The sequence below is a fragment of the Petaurus breviceps genome, unplaced genomic scaffold (genome assembly GCF_028583685.1).
Source record: "Petaurus breviceps papuanus isolate PSGF00001 unplaced genomic scaffold, PetGlider_PUasm1.0 176, whole genome shotgun sequence".
In the NCBI taxonomy this organism is placed as follows: Eukaryota; Metazoa; Chordata; class Mammalia; order Diprotodontia; family Petauridae; genus Petaurus; species Petaurus breviceps.
This window is the reverse complement of record NW_027185771.1, coordinates 1,162,681-1,177,478: the sequence shown is the minus strand read 5'-3', so window position 1 is coordinate 1,177,478 and position 14,798 is coordinate 1,162,681. Positions and strand designations below refer to the sequence as shown.

The window sequence follows — 14,798 nt, the reverse complement described above, 5'->3', positions numbered from 1 at the left end:
GGTTCCTGTTTGTATAATTACATACTAATACCAAACGGAAGCATTTCTAATTTCTCAAGGGCCCTCCCTTTGAGGAACTTAATTGACTAAATAAACGTGACCTACTTGGAGAATGGTTGCCTGCCTTCCACAGCAGGTAAAGATGGCAGAAAGCATCGATCTTAGATCTTCTTTTATTTTTTTTAGAATGATTAAGTTTGGCATACAATTAATCAATCAATCAGTCAGTGAGCATTTATTCAGCACCTATTAACTGTGAGGCACTGTAGTAGGTAAAGAAAGACTAAAAATTTTCCCTGCCCTCAGAGAGCTTACATTCTAATGCAATGTGAACATAAGGTTAATTGTGCATGCGTTCACCAAAATGCATGTCCCTTGATATATCTTTGATTGTTCATGTTTAGGGTAAGATTTCCTTGGGAAATATGAAAAAAATTTTCAGTCTTTAAAAGGGGGAACCTTTAAAAAAAACACACATCAGAAACACAAGATCAGTTTACTTTTAAGAAAAAAATATTTTCTTCCATTTTATTGATTTTCAATAGCATACAACATATACCATGTAAAGCAATAATACTGAAAGAGATAGTCATTGAAAAACAATTACAGATCAAATACCCAGTTTCCTAAATCATACAGCAGAACCAACCTACCTATGACAGGAAATACAAATTATGCAATCTGCTGGGATAGAAAACAGGAGTTAAGAAATAACTGTTGCTGTCACATAATTAAAGTCTATAACCTTCATTTCAGAAACACGGTAATACTGGACCTAACGATCCAGATACAAACCCACCACCAGCACCCACGCCACCTTTGTTCTTCTTGACAAGATACCATCAGGGCACAGAGACTGAGATTTCATAGAGGAAATCTTGATAATGCCTTATAGACACGAGGAATTCAACCACTGAGATTTATTCCATAGAGAAAAAAAACCACCACCCTTCTCAAATAAGAGGAGCACATATTCCCTACCCCATCCTCCATAGTTGTGTCAGTGCCGAACACCTTCAACCATGATGCTTCCCAACCCATCTGGTTGTCCTGATCTATGTCTGGCCACTGAACCCTGATGGCTCTGAAGGAGACAGTGAGGCTGGTGACTTTGCATAGCCCTGCCTCACTTAAATCCAATTCACTTGCAAGTCAAGACATCCCCTTCCTGATGTCATTGGTCTTTTTCAAGAAAGAAAGAATGAATAACAACAAACCTATCAAGTAGTAACTGTTTTCAGGCTTATGAGAATCCCCCATCATAGATTTAGGAAAGGACATTGGCTTTAATTCTGGCATCAGGGATTATTCATCTCCATTCAGTTGTATTTTCTGCAGTTTCAAGAGACTTAAACAAAACCTTATATTCCCATTAAATGTTGGCTGTTGTGTCCTTTCAGTGCTGGCTGACTTTTCATGACCCTATTTGGGATTTTCTTGGCAAAGATACTGGATTGGTTTGTCATTTCTTTCTCCAGCTCATTTGACAGATGAGAAAACTGAGGCAAACAGGGTTAAGTGACTTGCCCAGGGTCACTTAGCTAGTAACTGTCTAAGGTCGGATTTGAACTCAGGTCTTCCTGATTCCATGCTCAGCACTCTCTCCACTGCCCCATCTAGCTAAACAACCAAAGCTAGGAAACACTCATTCCAACCTAATTCTTTACCTTTTCCATTGTATTTTTGATAAAGTCCTCACATGCTATATACTAGCAATGTATAATATGGGAATCATAAGAAAATCCCTAAATTCACCATATCTTTTGTCACCATTGGGATGAACAGGAGTTAATTGATCTCTATTACAAAGGGGCCAAATCCGGATTGACCTAAGGAAAAACTCTGTGATCATTAAAGCTACCCAAAAGTGAGATGGGTTGCTTTGGGACACCATTCTCCATCGCTGAGAGGTTTCAGACAAAGGTTTCATGGTCACTTATTGAGTGTGTTAAACTTTAGGATGTCATTTGGAGGAGAGACTCTGGAGAACTGCCTAGAATTACAGTAGGATTAATACTGGGAATGGTAAAGTGAATAGAATTCCCATCCTGAAGGGGGTCTCCCACTTGGAGAGTCCCCAGAGTGGGGACTGGCCAAGAGCTGGCCTCTGCTCTGCCACTGATGAGGAGACAGCCCCATACCAATGGGCTTTGGGACAAGGGTTACATTCCTGTAGGTAACAGAAGAGGGCAGTGAACTTTCCAAGTTCAAACTGAATTGTTTGGATTTGATCCCCTAGGCCAGCAGTTCTCAAACTGTTTTGTCTCAGTACTCCATTACCTCTGTGAAATTACTGAGGACCTCTAAAGGAGCTTTTTATTTATATGAGTTCTATCTATCCATATTTTTGTGGCTGTGCACTTGTTTTAGTTGTGTCTGACTCTTTATGACCCCATTTGGGGTTTTCTTGGCAAAGACACTGAAGTGATTTGCCATTTCCTTCTCCATCTCATTTTACAGGTGAGAAAACTAAGGAAAACATGGTTAAGTGACTTGCCCAAGGTCTCATGGCTAGTGAGTATCTGAGGATGGATTTGAACTCAGGTATTCCTGACTCCAAATCCAGCACTCGATATATCCACTGAGTCACCTAACCACCACCCCCCTAAAAAAATGATTGACTAAAGGGATCAACTTATACACACATACCTAGCAAGAGAGAGGCCTGGTGATATACAGAATAGAAAGCAGATGTCGAAGTCAGGAAGACAGGGTTCAGGTCACCCTGTTAACTTCTTGGTGCTCTAGGAAGCTAGGACTACATGTTTCAGAGAAGGTGCTGACCTGCGCTAGCAGAGGGACTTTCCTCACCTGGGAATTCCCTATCCCAAAGAAATCACAGGCCCAGTCCTTTCCTATTAGGGAAAAAAGTCCATTGGGCTTCATATGTGCAAGGATTACCTGCTACCTATAGAGACGTTTTCTTATTTAAATGGTGACTCAAGTGACGTTATTTATTGTCAATAAACATTTATTAAATGTCTGCTGTTTACCAGACACTGTACTAAGCTCTGGGGAGGTACAAAGATATGTAAAAGACAGTCCCTTATCTCAAGGACTTTACAATCTCCAGTCACTGTCAATAATCAGTCTGGGGAATTGAGGAAGGCTTCCAGAAGGTGGGATTTGAGCTGGGGCTCGAAGGAAGTCAGGAGGCAGAAAGGAGGGGGGTGAATGCTCTGTGATTACCTACACTGTTCCATATATGCTCATAGATATGAGAAAAGTTTCTTGGAATACGGGCAGGACATCATTATCCTCAATTTGAACCTGGAACAGCTATTTTTACCCCATGCTTGGATTTTGACAGTAGTCTTTTAAGGGATCTCTCTTCCAGTAGTCTCTGTTTTCCCCTTTCCTGCATCCCCATACTTGGATTCTGCTTCCCAAAATGCCACTTTCTCTTTGTCATTCCCTTGCTCAAAATCTTTCCTTGCCTGTCTATTGCCTTGAACCATTTGTTGCCAGAGTGTAGTGTGGGGACCTTTAGGGGGTCCCTGAGGCCCTTTCAGGGGGTCTGTGGGGTCAAAACCATTTTCATAATAATATGGCATAGAGCACCAGGCTCTATTATGCAGCTGTAAGCTATAAAGGCAGTGATAGTCCCTGTCTTTGGTGGGGGAGGGCTTGCAATCTACCCAAGCAGACAAGACTAATGCTCAGAGATGAGAAGTTGAGGAACCATTTCTGCTCCTTCTGAGATCCATCAGTGATGGCTGCCCTTCTTAGTGCTAGGCATATAGTGAGTGAGTACACAATGAATCCATATTGAATTGAATTAATTGACAATTTGACTAAAGATAAAGATTCAAATTCTTCTACTTGACACAACATCATCATAGAGGTTTCTAAAATTTGCAAAGCACTTTAAATTTGTTAATTTATTTGATCCTCACAATAGACCTAAGAGGCAGATGCTGTTATTATCCCCATTTTATAGATGAGGAAACTGAAACACAGAGATGGTTAAGTGATTTTCCCGGAGTCACACAGCTAGTAAGTGTCTGAGGCAGAATTTGCACCCAGGACTTCCTAACTTGAGGCCCAGCTCTGTAACCACTACACCACTCAGATGCTGCAATAGCAAGCACCCTATCATACCCAGGATGGCTGCTAGCTCAGGTTCTTTGATCTGCTTTTCTAAAGGAAAGCAACTCAAAAGGGGTTAATCTTACTTTAATCAAACATATATCATTCACTTAGTTCAGGGGAAAAGTCAGCACCCTGAACTTCAGGGAATACAAACAGAAATTACAAGCAGACAAAAATACAGACAGAGAAAATAACACAATTCAACAGACCAACAGATAGGGCTTCTATTTGTCTGACCATCACATGCATACAGTTAGTCACCTGAGAGAAAAGCACCAATATCTGGATTTTCAAAGACAGGTCTGCCCAGAGTCTCATCTGGACAAATCACACAACTCTTCCCGAAGTGATCCCCAAAACAAAACCTTGCTTCAGAGGTATAGGCAGCCTTCTCCAGAGTCAGAGAACATCACAACGTTCACGAGCCACTACCTAATTACAAGGTGTGAGCCTTCCTGAAAAACAAGCCTCCCCTAAGCAAGCTTCTCTTGTTGGGCTCCAATTGAGGCCCATTAAGGGGCAGGGAAGATCTTCAAATTCCCTTAGCATTATAGATACATCACAGACTCTTGGAGCTGAAAAGGATCCCAACAGTCCTGTTGTAACCCAAGCTGTGCCTGAACAGGACCCCTGCTACAACACCCTTAACAAGTGGTCATCTAGCTTCCATTTGAGCTGGAAGGGACACTGAGGTAATATAGGTGGCATACAAGAAGACCCAAGTTCAGATGCATTTTTCTGTGTGATCCATGCTAAGCCATCTTCCTCTCAGCCTCAGTTTCCTCATCTGTAAAATGGGGCCAAGAAGAGCTCTGTGCTCAGGGCTATAGAAATGTGAGCTGTTACTATTTATATATGAGGAAACTGAGGCCCTGACTTTCCCAAAGTCACACAGGCAGGGTATGGGCTTGGATTGCAACCCAGATTCTCAGGCTCCTGATCCATCACTGTCTTCATTCAACCACACAGCTTCCCTTCAGTATGATTTTTTTTAATACACAATGTCTGATATCTATTAGTCACTTAGTAAAGTTTTGTTGGATTGAATTCTAAAGGTCACAAGAAAAAAGGCAGAGTGGCTTCCTGAGTGTAGGAATAGGTTTCAAAGTGGATTTCATTAGCAGAATAGACAAACCAAGGATTATTTCACTCAGAAAGTGACCCTGGCTCTTTATTCCAACCCAATCTATTTGCCTTGGCTTCCAAGCAAATCAAAAGCTATTCTACTAAACTGGAAATGGTACTTTTCCTGGGCCCTAGAAGACCCACTTCTTCAGGCCACCCTGGTCGCAGTTACCCCAGCAAAGAACAGCTGCTTGGGGGCCTATCCAGCTGTCATTCATCCTCATCCACATGCAGCCAACTCATCTTCAGAGTTCATAGGCGGGCAGCACTCCAGGAGGTTGGTTGTACATCCATGTCTACACACCCAGGGTTGGAGTCTGTGTCTCCATGGCTATCCCCAACCCAGAGGAGAATGTGGATTTCAAAGTTCCCCCAGTCGCTCCTTTTAAAACAAATGACTAATGAAAGGGCAGGTGTGTTCAGAGCCCTCTATGATTAGCTGTAATTCTTGGCAGGGCGCAACACGCTTATTCCTCTGAATTAGTGCAGGGCACCAGGAATTTACCACGGAGCTAATTGCGATCAGATGAAAACAAGCAGCCTCAGTATGTGGGCATGAAGCAAGACAAAACAGATGCCAGGGTTTTTTCAAAGCAGTACCCTCCGACATGTGCAGCTCAGGGTTACTGAGGACTGGTTTGTCTAAATGTCAGTCTCCTGTGGGTAGTGCATTGGGGGAGTATGAGAGATCGTCAATGATTCTCACTGTGTATCTGGGCAACCACACATCCTTGCCTCCTTTCCTACCACACACACTTAATACATATCCATAGGACTCTTCTTTATGCTTAGATAAAGCAAAGCATTAAAATAATGTGCCAAATTTTAAAGTATCAGAATGTCCTTAGCTCTACTTTCTGTACATAGAACATCCATGGCCATAAGGGAGTGATTTTTGCTTAAATAATAAGCTGTTTTACTCATTCTGTATACACTTGAAATGCAAGCATTAAATATATATATATATATATACATATATATATAATATATATCTTTCCATCAATGTAGTGTGGCTAAAATTTCTCATATTTAATACTATAGCTATTCAGGAATACGTCTATCCTAATGGGTCAGATTTTCAAAATCTCTGACCTCTAAAAGAAAGTACAGTTATATGAATTTATTATTCATAATAATGTTGATGAGGTTGACTTTCCTGTAACAGTATTAATCATTTTAATTTTTATTTGTATCTACACCCAGAGGTTATAATGAAAGCATTTCTATAGACCTAAAAAACAAATAAAGATCCTTCTTGTTCTTAATCATGTTTCCTTCAATAAAAATACATTCTGGAAAAGACAAATGAAATTTTTAAAAAATGTAGTCCTAAATCAAATCTCGTTTTATTACATTGGTGGTTTTATTTAAGTTCCCATCGGGGGAGGCGGGGGAATGACGATGACTGTGTTCTTTTGTAATGCCATAGTCATATAAATAGGTTTGGGTCCTGTGGCTGTGGCCCTAACCTTCTGACTGCCTTAGGGTTGGGCTTCACTGCTATCCCAGGCTGGATTCAGCCTATGAAAATGCTGTTCTGTGGCACTAACAGACAGATGGAATGCTTAAACAAGAAGGTTCTGTGACAGTTGGTCAGAGCAGAAGAGAGAGAAAGCAGAGTGAATCAGGGAGTTGTCCTTAGTTTAGGGTTGCCAAATAATCTGTGTCTACAGGATCGTCTCACACATATGAGGATATTCCATATTTCAATTGTCTTTTTCCATTTCCGAATGTTGAGATGCAAAATGCTTACATATACAAGCCTGGCTGGACACCACCTTTGACTACTGTTAACATAAAATCCTTCCATTTTTGGTCAGAATATGTTCCTCATACTCCACTCTAAAATCTGGCTACCCTGTCTCAGTGGGGGATGCCCCCTTACAATACATTCTAGATGACATAACCCACAGGAGCTGGTTCAGAGATGACAAGGCATCAGACAGGATCTTCAGTGCTAACCTATCCCAGTTTAGTCCTCACCTCGAGGACCCCAGAGCTTAGGCAAAATATTGCTCGACTTCAAAGAAAAATTCATTAGAGTAACCAAGAAAAAGTAGTTTCACTAATAATGCAAGAGACAAAAATATCACTTGTAAGAGTTATTTACATTATATAGAGATGTATGGGCCTCTGTATTATTCCTTTTTCTCTTTTCACTACCAATATGCAATAGGCTGTTTTTCCAGATACATTTCCCCCCACCTATTTCTAATATATTCTCTTCCACTGGAGTCCTACTCTGATGCCTTGTTGTGGTAAGGATTAACACTAGATTCTGAAAGGGTACAATAGTAATATCTGGCAGGTCCTATCAGCTGGAAAGGCTTTGAGTAAGGGTCTAGTACTTGTCTAATGATCGATCTAAATTTGAAGAGTTTCAACTCTGGAATGACCACTGGGTGATGAACTCAGAGGAAGGAAGACACAGTCACTCATGAAATTTGACTATCTTCTAAAGGATAAATGGTGGCAGGAGTGATCCACACTACTAATATCATGCATCCTTGAAATAAAGGAGGATTTTGGAATGTCCAAATGCTTCTTTGAGTTAGTCTAGATCTGGGTCTCCAGGAAAGGAAACATAGACCCCGTCGTCACCTTACCTATATGGGGGTTATTGATAATTCTCAAAATACTGGTTGTATGTGCATACATGAAAGGCTACAAAGATATATGTGGTAATCAGTTTTGTGGGCAATCCATCCTCTGACTTTTCCATTCTACTGTCTGAGAAGCAAAACCACCCTGCCCAGAGCTGAAAACTAGGTTCTGCTTGGCTTCAGTGGCTTGCAGTAGCACTCTTTTTAGACTTGGGAAGGCAGAGGAAGCTGAAGCCTTTTTCTCCTGTGCACTGATCTAGGATAAGCAGACCTCAGGCCCCTTTTGCATACTCCAGTCATGAGTAAGCTAATTAATCATACACACATAGAATAATTCCTTTGGTATTGGGTCCCAAACTCATAGATTCACTGATTACTCTAGCTATTTCTATCAATTTTCCTTCCACCCTTACCCCCATGGAGGGAAGGGTCCAATCTGTCCATGCTGCATCGCTAAAATGGACCATCATCACTGTATCAAACAGGATGAAGTGTAAGCATCCCCATCAGCCTATCTGCTGCTGGTGCTATCCCCAAAATAGTTTCAGTGAACATAAAGAAGATGAACGTGGATCTCCCTACTTTCTTTAGTTACAAACCAACAAAGTCTTTATAAACACTTGCATATGCACAAAAAACCTGTAAAAAACGGAGAAAAGAATAATAAAGGAATTAAAGATATGCATTTTATATAAGGATAAACTCTGGATGTTGCTGTTCAGTCATTTTCCAGTCCTGTCCAACTCCTCTTCATGACCCTATTTAGGGTTTACTTGGCAAAGATACTGGAATGGTTTGGCATTTCTGCCTCCAGATCATTTTACAGATGAGAGGACTGAGGCAAACAGGATTAAATGACCTCCCCAGGATCACCCAGCTAGTAAGTGTCTGAGCCTAGATTTGAACTCAGGAAGATGAGTCTTCTTGACTTCAGGCCTGGCACTTCACCACCTACCTGCCCTATGACATCCAGGTGAATCACAATAAATCAAGATGGCAAGTGAGAGGCATAAGTATTGACTCTGGAAAGTATAATGCTGATGAAAGTCATTAAGTGTGTTTCATTTCTATAGCATGTTTCTTTACCTGGTGCCTATTACCCTAGCAGTCAATGCCCCATGAAAACTGATTCACCCTCCCTGTCTTTCAAAGAGAAAAAAAAACACTATGAGATAGCAACTGCCAGCTTTTCCCAGATATCTATATAGGAAAGATGGTGCCAAGCCAAGCCCATTGCAATAGATAAGGACGCGTCTGAGTAGGAGAGAATAGATCCTCTAACTTATTCTACCCATACTCAGTGGAAAGAAACCCAATTTACTTCTTTTCTATGGCAAAAACATACACTGTAGGAAAGAGAATACTGAGAGATAAGGAAAGTTTCAGTAATATTGTGGAAAGCCTTGAATGCCAGTATTAGGAGACTGTATTTTATCCAGTGTGCTATATGGAGCTGGGTAGGCCCTTGAAGAGAGGGGTTCATTAGGTAAGAGCAGTGTGGGGGATGTATTATGGAGACTATGAACTGAAGACAAGGAAATGAGCTGGAAGACTATTATAAAAGGGGGAAGAATGGAAGGTCTAAACTAGAATAACTACCCTGGGAATAGAAAGGAAAGATTGGATGGGAGAAAGATGATGGAGACCGGAATGCCGATGTCTTGGCAGTTAACATCATGAAGCAAAGGGGAGAGTCAAAAGCCCCAAGAGTCAGAGCCTTTGAAGGTACTGGGGGGAATATGGCGCCATTAACAGAGATAGAGAAGTTATAAGGAGAGGTAGATAAGAGAGGGAAATCATGATTATGATGGTGACAGTCACAATGATAACATTTGTGCCGCTTATCACAGTTAACATTTTAAAGAGTGCTTTACGTTTATTTACGTTTATCAGACATTTACATTTGTTATCTCATTTGATCTTCATAACCCTATGAGGTAAGTGCTATTCCCTTATCCCCATTTTGCAGATGAAGAATTTGAGACTGGAAGGTTAAGTGATTTGCCCAGGGTGATGTAAGTAGGAAGTATCGAAGCAAGATTTGAAATCATGTCTTCCTGATTCTTTGGTCCACTATGACAGCTTGAGTTTTAAGTGTTGATGGAATATCCAGATGGATTGCATAATCACCTGAATCTCTAGAGGGGGCGATATTTATATTATATTTTCTTGATTATAATAATATCAGATTATTTATACTAATAGCTAATATTTATATACCACTTACTAGGTTCCAGGACTGTGCTTAGTACTTTTTTCCAAATATTATCTCATTTGATCCTCACAACAACCCTAGGAGGCCGGTACTATTATTATCTCCATTTTACAAATGTGAAAATTGAAGCAAATAGAAGTTGAGTGAATTGCAGGTCACAATGCTAGGGAGCATCTGAGGCCAAATTTGAACTTAGGTTTTCTTAACTCCAGGCCCAGCACTGTGCCGCCTAGCTATCCTGATAGAGATAGAGATTTGGGAGTCATTTGCATGTAGGTTGAAAAAAGTCAAATCAATAAGATTGCCAACAGAAATCATGAAAAGAGGGAAGAGAAGATTGTTTAGGATAGATCCATGGATAGGTCTGTCCATGTTTAAAGAATATGAGGAGGGGAAGCTAGGAAAAAAAAGACGAAAGAGTGATCACGTAAGTGTAAGAACCATGGAAGTACAATGTCATGGAAAACCAAGGAGAAGAAGGTACAAAGAAAAGGATGGTTCCCAATGTCAAGTGCCACAAAAGGGTCAGACAAAAAGCCATTGGATTTAGTGATCAGGATGGCATCAATCACCCAGAGAGAGATGTCTCATTGTAGTTGTAGGGACAGAGGCCAGACTACAAAGCAATGAAGAGTGAATGTTTGGTGGGGAAATGGAAGCAGGGAAGACAGACTCCTTTTTCCAGGAGTTTTTCTTTTCTTTCTTTTTTTTTTTGGAGGGCAATTGGGGTTAAGTAACTTGCCCAAGGTTACATGGCTAGTTTTTTTGTGTGGGTGTTAAGTGTCTGCAGCTGGAACCAAACTCAGGTCCTCCTGACTCTGGGGCCAGCGCTTTACTCACTGCGCAATCAGGAGTTTTTCAATGAAGGGAAGAGAAGAGTAATAGGAAAATAGTGTGAAGGTAATAAGATCAAGGCAAGGGTCTTTTTGGCGATTATTTTTTTTAAGAGTGGAGGTTAAACATGTTTGTAGCCTGAAAGAATGAGTGATTGAAGATTCATGTCACTTCACTTCCCAAATTCTCAGTTTCCCCATCTGTAAAAGTGAAAATGTTAAATTAGATTATCTTTAAGGTCCTTCCTTTTATCATTCTTTGACCTCTAAATGGATAGTTGCCAATCATGTATTTATTAAAGAACAATATTTAAGCAAATCTCCATTTTACCTTCAGTGGTGTCATCACTGAGCAACACATGCTACATGGTTTTCTTCTATGTATTCTGGGTTTTTTTAAAGCAACTTCTGAAGGTCAGGCTTAATATTTGGCCATTAGTATCATTAGTTTACATTAACATAGAGTATCATACATGCAAAATCTCTCAGAATTATTACTGATTCCTCTCAGTTAAGCCTTAGAAGTAGACTGGTGACAGATGTTATTATGCCTGCTTTACAGATGGAGAAGTTAAAGCATAGAGAAGTCAAGTGCTTAAATTGACTCCAGGAATCCATGACCAAATCAGGATTAGAACTAATCTCACTTCTAGCCCAACATCCATGAAACTGTTACTTCTTGTGGTCTTTGGGACAAATGATGTAAAATCATAAAACTTTCCAAAACAAGAGATAGGTTGATTGTTTGGAGGGTGTTACATTTTCTGTAAAGATGTTTTAATTTTCCCTCTCTTCTTTGTCATTCTCCAAAATATACATCCCAATTTTATCACCACTCACCCCTCAACAAATCCATCTTTGTAGCCACTAGGTGGCGCTAGGAAATGTTTCACTGACTCTAAAGGCCAGAAGTGAGCTGGCTTGTCTTCCTATGGTTCTAGCTGGTTCTAAGGGGACCAAAGCTTTGACCTCACTCCCATTATCTCCCCCACAAACAACAAAACCCTACACAGGCCAAAGCCTCTGCCACTGAGTCAGAAGTACTATCTGTGTCTATGAAGGATAAGACCATATTATAATATATTACCATAGAAATAAAGAGTAGCCATGTGATTTAAAACTCTAATGTCCTGTCCACATTGAATTTCACCTTACCCCATTTTCACTTTGATTCTTCAAAGAAATTGGACCTGTCCCAAAATACAAAATTCAAAAGTCTTAAGAGATATTAGTAGAAAGTAAACTCTTTGAGGGCAGGGACTGTTTTTGGTTTTGTCTATATATCTCCAATCCAAGCACAATGCCTTGTGCCTAGAAAGTACCAATAAATGTTTGTGGAATAAAATAGAATGGAACTGAGTGAAATGGAATGGAGGACAGTTATGGATATGTCTTAGATGGTCCTCTCAAGTGGGACAATGACTTCATAGACAAGAACTCTAGCCTGACCTGAACTCTAAAAGGTTCTTATTATGGCATTCAATTCCATTCAAACCACTCTTGAATGTTTACAATGTACAAGGCACTGCACTAAGTTCTAGTGATACAAAGACAAAAAAGAAACCTGCCTTCAGGAAGCTTCAGCTCTCCATAGAGCTAAGATCTGAGCTAAACTGAAGAATGCCATAGCAAGCAGGGATTTGAACTGCTTGGGAACTGAGAGTAGATTTAAAAAACGCCATGAGTCTTTTGTGTTTTACTTGTTTTAGGAAAAGATGAACCATCCTATTATTGCCTGGTCCTTAATAATTCAAATTTCTTGTAACCATTTGTCATTTATTTTATTGTAGACTTTTGGTTTAGAGGACTGAGATGGTCTACTTGCACCTGGTAAAGAAGACCCCAAGCACCATCTTTGTTTGTAATGCTTTTTGGCAAGGTAAGTACATTTTTTTTCTGATTTGTAAGCTCCAAACTAGTTGTGATAACTGCTTCTACCCCAACTGCCATAAACTCTAATGTTATCGAGGAATATAAAAATTGATCAAAATCTAACTCATTCTTAATAAAATAGGACAAACTGTGTTAGTAGTAAGGAAGAGGTACAAAAGAAAATTGTTAAACAGAATGATGACGACGATGAACAGCATGGTGGAAATGAGGAAATTTGGATTCTTATTCTAACTCAATGCCAATAACTGCCTGAGTGATGCCCAATAACTTGGGCAAGAAACTTAATCTCTTTAGGCCTCAGTTTCTTGAGATACCAAATGTTCAGGTTGAACCAGATGACCTCCAAAGTACCTTCCATCTAAAAAAGAAAATAATCTGCAATTCTAAATTCCGTGTTATGGAAATTGTCTCACAAGTACAAGTCACTGCTCTATTCCTTTAAGACATGATTCTATACCTAGTTCTCAAGGGTACATGGGCTAGGACGTATTCCAAGAGCAAGCGGCCATTGATCAGAGTGCCATATGGTTCTCCATTTCTCCTTCGAGTCTGTTGTATTTATAAAGTAGTTAACAAAGTTGGCATCTGCCGATTATCTTGTATTTGAAGAGTCTTTGACCTATAACATTTCTTTTGACAAAACCAACCTCTTGACAACTAAGCTGTCTGAACCTATCTCTTTTACATGGGATCCTTGGTTCTTCCTACCTTGCGAGTGAAATGAGAACAAAATTCTTGGAGACAATATCACTGGAAGATGGTGTCTCCTAGTACTATCTTGAAGACACCAATGTCTCAGGGACTGAGCGTGTTCTGAGATGTCTTGGCTAACTGTTACTCACTGATGATAGACTTCTATGTTGAAAGGTGCCTGCGACCCTATTATTAAATTCTCCACTACGGAAAAATCAGATTTTTCTCCCTAGGACATTATTCTGAGGATATAATCTGGGTTTAGAGAAGAGACTTTAGAAATGCCTTCATTTTTGTATACTAAACCAATATGGTAGCCTCCTAGAGGGGAGGGTCAGTGTGTGCAGCATATAATGCCTCCTCAAAGTCACAGATAATGAAAGAGAAAGCAACTGGAATGCTCCGGGAGCTGGGATTGAGCAGGCAACATGCCACTCTGTGGCATTCCTTGGCCTTTTGAGTTTTGTGCCTAAGGAGTCATAGGGATCTTTGAAGGGAGTTCCCTTCTTAACTGAAGATTAAACCTTTGACTTTGAAATACAAGAAGAGTACCTTAGTGCTGCCTGTGGAGACTCCCTGACAGGATTATTCTAATTGCCCAGTAGGGATTACTGTTGCTTTCCCTCCCTGTTTCTCCAGATATTATTTTCTGGCATCAAATAAAGGGAATTGGAGCCCTAAGAACATATATTCACTACTGTGTGCTGTAGGTTAGATATAAAATTCTCCTCCAAAATAATGGGAGAGCCATCGCATGTGATCGGCCAGGTATAATACTAACAAGTGCCCCTTAAAGAGTCAACCACTCTCCCATAAAGAGCATCCCCAAGCAACACCCCCTGCTAGTCTAGGTTGGATATTGAGTTTATTTGATTCGGTGTTGATTTATTTGTTTGCTAGGTTTTTAGAGCAATATGCCTCAGCTTTAATGTTTCAAGGACGCATTCCAATATTTCTAGGTTCACAGGCTTGTTATTATTATTTAGCATTTTAAAAGTATACAGTAACATGCTTGGTACTTTACTATGACTCATAAAAAGATATGATCCTGACCATCAAACATGAGGTGACTACCTACATGGTATTGGCTGAGATGGCCTGGAAATTATAGCATTCACAGACCTGAATAACTATTGGGAATTGACTTGTTCTGTCCTGTTGGCCATGCCACAGCTCCATGCCTTGGTTTCTCAGCTCATGGGCTAATCTTGGGCCAGTCATTCCCTTTCTTTGAGTCTCAGATTACTTAACTCTAAAATGAGCAGGTTGATCTAACAAAGCATTGGAATACCTTCTGGCTCTCAAATTCCATAGTCTAGGCCAAAAAGAAGCCATGATAACCAA

The 14,798-nt window shown here is 40.2% G+C and overlaps 1 long non-coding RNA gene across 1 annotated transcript in view; it reads left to right on the top strand.

Annotated features, from left to right (window-relative positions):
* Positions 1-14,798, top strand: part of LOC138159258 (uncharacterized) — a 1,259,001-nt gene that overhangs the window by 1,139,200 nt on the left and 105,003 nt on the right. The window contains exon 10 of the long non-coding RNA XR_011167854.1: positions 12,659-12,747. This is a non-coding gene — a long non-coding RNA (uncharacterized lncRNA). The remainder of the gene's footprint in view (positions 1-12,658; positions 12,748-14,798) is intronic.